The sequence below is a fragment of the Schistocerca piceifrons genome, chromosome 6 (genome assembly GCF_021461385.2).
Source record: "Schistocerca piceifrons isolate TAMUIC-IGC-003096 chromosome 6, iqSchPice1.1, whole genome shotgun sequence".
In the NCBI taxonomy this organism is placed as follows: domain Eukaryota; kingdom Metazoa; phylum Arthropoda; class Insecta; order Orthoptera; family Acrididae; genus Schistocerca; species Schistocerca piceifrons.
In genome coordinates, this window is record NC_060143.1 from 199,383,681 (window position 1) to 199,389,823 (window position 6,143).

Below are 6,143 nucleotides of genomic sequence, written 5' to 3' on the forward strand. Positions count from 1 at the left end.
GCTTGACTTTAAAAGATCATAGTCTTGGCAGAGTCACATTTTGAGATATTCAAGGTCTGGGGAGTACTGCCTGACAGAGGAGGGCAACTGTGATTCTGGGGAACAGTATTTGTCAGAGGGTGAGACAAGGATGTTGCTCATTAGATTTCTTTGTGGAGTGCGACCAAAATTTTTGATCACTTATCCAGTGATACAAAATGTCTGACAGACAGGAAAGTAAAATTTGAAAACAAACTGAAGAGGTTTCTCCTTGATAACTCCTATTCCATAGAAGAATTTCTATTATTACAATGTGTACAAGGCAGCGGGCAGGAGTTACCAGTTCACATCAGTACTTAAATAAAAAGAAGTTATACATGATCAGCATGCAGACACATTTACAAAGTACATGGTTATTACAAATGATTGAAGCGATTTCACAGCTCTACAATAACTTTATTATTTGAGATATTTTCACAATGCTTTGCACACACATACAAAAACTCAAAAAGTTTTTTTAGGCATTCACAAATGTTCGATATGTGCCCCTTTAGTGATTCGACAGACATCAAGCCGATAATCAAGTTCCTCCCACACTCGGCGCAGCATGTCCCCATCAATGAGTTCGAAAGCATCGTGGATGCGAGCTCGCAGTTCTGGCACGTTTCTTGGTAGAGGAGGTTTAAACACTGAATCTTTCACATAACCCCACAGAAAGAAATCGCATGGGGTTAAGTCGGGAGAGCGTGGAGGCCATGACATGAATTGCTGATCATGATCTCCACCACGACCGATCCATCGGTTTTCAAATCTCCTGTTTAAGAAATGCCGAACATCATGATGGAAGTGCGGTGGAGCACCATCCTGTTGAAAGATGAAGTCGGCGCTGTCAGTCTCCAGTTGTGGCATGAGCCAATTTTCCAGCTTGTCCAGATACATGTGTCCTGTAACGTTTTTTTCGCAGAAGAAAAAGGGGCCGTAAACTTTAAACCGTGAGATTGCACAAAACACGTTAACTTTTGGTGAATTGCGAATTTGCTGCACGAATGCGTGAGGATTCTCTACCGCCCAGATTCGCACATTGTGTGTGTTCACTTCACCATTAAGAAAAAATGTTGCTTCATCACTGAAAACAAGTTTCGCACTGAACACATCCTCTTCCATGGGCTGTTGCAACCGCGCCGAAAATTCAAAGCGTTTGACTTTGTCATCGGGTGTCAGGGCTTGTAGCAATTGTAAACGGTAAGGCTTCTGCTTTAGCCTTTTCCGTAAGATTTTCCAAACCGTTGGCTGCGGTACGTTTAGCTCCCTGCTTGCTTTATTCGTCGACTTCCGCGGGCTACGCGTGAAACTTGCCCGCACGCGTTCAACCGTTTCTTCGCTCACTGCAGGCCGACCCGTTGATTTCCCCTTACAGAGGCATCCAGAAGCTTTAAACTGCGCATACCATCGCCGAATGGAGTTAGCAGTTGGTGGATCTTTGTTGAACTTCGTCCTGAAGTGTCGTTGCACTGTTATGACTGACTGATGTGAGTGCATTTCAAGCACGACATATGCTTTCACGGCTCCTGTCGCCATTTTGTCTCACTGCGCTCTCGAGCGCTCTGGCGACAGAAACCTGAAGTGCGGCTTCAGCTGAACAAAACTTTATGAGTTTTTCTACGTATCTGTAGTGTGTCGTGACCATATGTCAATTAATGGAGCTACAGTGAATTTATGAAATCGCTTCAATCATTTGTAATAGCCCTGTAATTTATGATGCAACTCTAAAATGACTTATTCCAAATTATTATGATTAATCTTGCAAATGATCCATGGAACCTGAAACTAACTAATTAACATCTGTAAGGTAGATGGAGGAAAGGAAAGCCTGAGAGAGTGATTGCTGTAGTTGTTGAGGTATATGCTTGATTGAGGCTGAGTTCAACAACATCAAGGAAGATGGCTTTGTGTTTAAAGAAGGACCAGACAAATTCGAGCTAGGAAAAGGCATTAAGTTTTTACAGGAAGTAGAGGAATTCTTCTTTGCCCCGAGTCCAGACCACAAAGATGTAATTGATACCAAGCCAACAGGGCTTAGTTTTTGGGTTGCGAGGAATGACTATTCTGTGTGAAAATGCTGACACGGGTTAGAATCATCCCCCTGATTTGTTTGTAAGTCTGGCACACAAACATAGAACAGTTATGGGTAAGAATGAAGTTAATAGGTTGACAATAAATGTGGTTTTAGAAAGGCTTTGAAGTGGCCATTTAGAAAAGTAGTGTTCTGAGGCTGAGTGGCTGTGTGTATGTCTTTGTAAAGCATGGTTGCACTGAAGGCGAGAAGGAGGGTTCCAGGTGGGAGAGAGCGGAAGGAATCTGAGCTGTTCCAGGAAGTGATTGGTGTGTTCTGTCTACTTTATGGGGCTGCATATGTGAGGATGGAGGTGCTGGTCAACCATGGTTGAAGTGTGTACAGTGGGTACTTTCAAGCCAGCTACCATGGGATGGCCACGATGGTTGCATGTGTGTATTTTGGGAAGTAGGTAGAAAGTGCAGGGGGGGGGGGGGGGGGGGGGGGTGTATACAGTAGTAAGGAAGCAGTTGAGAGTCCTTTTGAGGGGCCAAGGCTCTTCAGGGTTTCCTGCAGCTCAGTGTGAATGGAAGAAAAACAAAATCATTCTTTATGACCCTATTTTTTCCGTCCAGACTGAGCTGCAGAAAATCTTGACGATCCTAGGACCCTCGAAAAGGCTTATAGCTACTTCACAGAACTCAGGTCCCTCGTTTCAAATTAAGTCTTTCAGTACTGACAGGCTTTTTTCCAGTATTGCATCCTCCATCTTGTCTTCATCTACTTTCTCTTTGTTTTTAATAATGTTGCATTCCAACTGTCTAGCAGCTAAGACGGGCCAACCAAAATATACACAGAAAGAGTAAATGTATAAAGGCACAGTTTTTACTAAATTATAGTTGACAACATGACTAATTTTCTGTTATACATAAGTAATTAAAACAGCTATAGGTGCCAAATTATGACACCGGATTTTCTTTGAATGTAGTATACTACATTGTGCTAATACATGTTTTCTCACATTGTGCAGTATATTTTACCAGACATTAATAATTCTTGCATATTGTGCGCTCGTTGCACTATATACTGCATTGGAAGTTGAACTTTATAAACTATCCACTTTATAGCAAGCAAATGTCTATTGAAATTACCTGCTGATAACTTTCAATTGGTTGCCTAGGAACTACCATTGCCTTTCAATTCTAAACAATGCGAGGTGCTGTTAGGTGAACTCTTTGATACCGTAGAGCTGGTTTCAGTTCTATTCCTCTTCAAGTTATACAAAAACTAGTTATTTTACAGCAAAGTTGTTGAGATGTCAGGAACTGGACAGCAGACCATAAGTAAAAAGTTTTTTGGCTATTCTCTAGTTACCATCAAAAGTGTTGTTCCACTAACCCTTGTGTGTGTGTGTGTGTGTGTGTGTGTGTGTGTGTGTCAGTCTTACTCAAAAGGTCCTCATTTTCAAAGCATGTGTACCCAAATTTCATGATCCAAGTTTATCTGTCTTGACTCAGAATGTTGTGTGGTATGGGCCTATTAACCAGTCACTGGCTAAAATTAACATAAATTTGTATCTGACATGTCAGTGAACTGAGTGTATGGGATCAGCCACCAGCCAATCACAAGTTTTTGTTGTGGGGCATGTGCTCACTGTGATGTATGTTTTTAGCTACATGCAGAGCCTTGTAAAGCTGAAGACTGCACCTAACTGTTTCCAACTGTCATTAACAAAGTTATTTTATTCTTGTTATACTCCCAGCCATGAATTCCCTGGAAGTCTGTGACAATGACACTCTAAAAAAAAAATTATCATGCGATTTCCAATTGCAGGTACAGGGCAATATTGATCATCACAACACTATTGAGCACGAATCATTCTATTCATGATTATATGGCAATTTCTCACCAGATAAGTTTCATAAAAAACCACACGTATATCTGAATCCCTTTTTAGGTTAAAAAATACTTCTGTGTACCAAAAATGAATGCTTTATCTATTACAACGTGTAATCTTTTTTTTTCTTTCTATTTTTGTGTTCATGACACTAGAGAATTCCTCCATTCCTTGCTCACCACTTTTGCGGACAAGCGCTTTTATAATATCCAGGTACATAATATAACTTGATACTCTACAATATTTCCTCACGGCAATATTATTTTCAAATGAATTATTGTTTTGAAGTCAATGTCAATTCCCATTTTTTTTTTTTTACAAACTGGAAATACACAGAGATTTCTTTGTTTGATCAACTACTTCTGCGCCACTTGTTTTTAACAGCACTGATAACAGCTGCTGCTTAAAGTAATTAAACTGGGAAAAAACCACCACTTTTACTATCCCCACCTTGTGTTCATTCTTAAAATGAGCGTCACTAAAGTTAGTTTTGATAAAGGTACTCAACTTTTTGCTACCTTATCTGGCTATCCTGGACCAGAAAAGAATATAAGACATAAAAGTTTTTTGGGTGTGGAACCGCATCACTAGTATAAAACTACTGCTGCTGCTGGAGAAAAAAACAATGTTTCAGCCACAGTTGCAATAGCCTTCTTCTGCATCTACTGGTGCGTTCTAGATATGCAGTGGCCCTTATATTTGTTGTTATTGTTCACTGCGCATGCCATAACGTCATAATATTAAAAAGATAGTTTATTTTATGGTCACTTTTATGTCGACTGACTCTGGCCGCGGAAGCCTACGCAATTATATTATAGACTATAATACTTTTACATGACATCTTTTATACTTTTACATTGAATCAAACAATGGAAACTCCAGGTAGGAATATCAACGATGTAGGAAAAGACAGATTGCTACTCACCGTAAAGAAGACACGTCAGGTTGCAGACAGGCACAATTAAAGCGGTAATCTTGAAAAGGGGGGACGAGGGGGTAGTGATAGTAGCGTAGGGGCAAGGAGAAAAACTAACGCTGTCTGGTGTAGTGTGCAGGGACTATACAGCAAACACGCACAGCATCAGGAAGTTGTGGGGCAGGGAGATGGGAAAAAAGAGCAAAAAAGGAGAGGAGTGGGAAAAGATGGGCAGATGCGTTGGCAGAGGCCTGCAAATAAACAGTCTCCACTCAATCAATTTCCCTCCTCACCCCTATGACACCCCGCACCCCCACCTTCTACATGCTCCATAAAATCGCAAACTCAACAATTCTCATTTGAATGGATGGTATACAAACGAATCTGCTGAAAAGCTATGGGCACCTGCATGGAACCCTCCTATGCCAGCCTTTTTATGGGCCATCTAGGAGTCCTCCATAGACTTCCGAAACACCAAATCCCTAGTCTGGTTCAGGTTCATTGATGATATCTTCATGATCTAGATTCAGGGCCAAGACACCTTATCTTCGTTCCTTCACAACCTCAACATCTCCTCCTCCCCCCCCCCCCCCTTCGGCTTCACGTGGTCCACCTCAACCCAGAGTGCCACCTTCCTAGATGCTGACCACCTGCTCTCTGGCGGCTCCATCCGTACCTATGTCCACATTTTGATAGTCACAATCCCTTCCACACCAAAAAATCCCTCTCCTGGCTACCCAGTGACAGGTTATCTGCAGTGACAAAAACTAAACTAACTTGTTCGATATGCTCAGGGTCTCACCAATGCCTTCACAGACAAGAACTATCCTCCAGACTAGTCTGCAAACAGATCGTCTGTGCCATTTCCCCTCAAACTCCTAATACCCTCAAGAACCAACCACAAAGGAGTGTCCCCTTCATCATTCAGTACCAACCCAGACTGGAACAACTAAACCACACCCTTCATCATGCCGAGAAGTGAGGGAAATCCTACCCGAGATACTTTCCATCCTTCCGAAAGTGGTGTTTCGTCACCCACCCAACCTCCACAACATCCAAGTTCATCCCTAAGCCACTCCCAATCCCAACCCCTTTCCACAGGGATCATATCCCTGTGGAAGATCCAGATGCAAAATCTGCCCAACCCACCCACTCAGCACTTCCTATTCCAGTCCTATCACAGGTTTGTCCTAAACCATCAACGGCCAGGCCACTTGTGAAAGCAGCTGTTTCATTTACCAGCTCTGCTGCAATCATTGCACACCTTTTTATATTGTTATGACTACCAACCAGCTGTC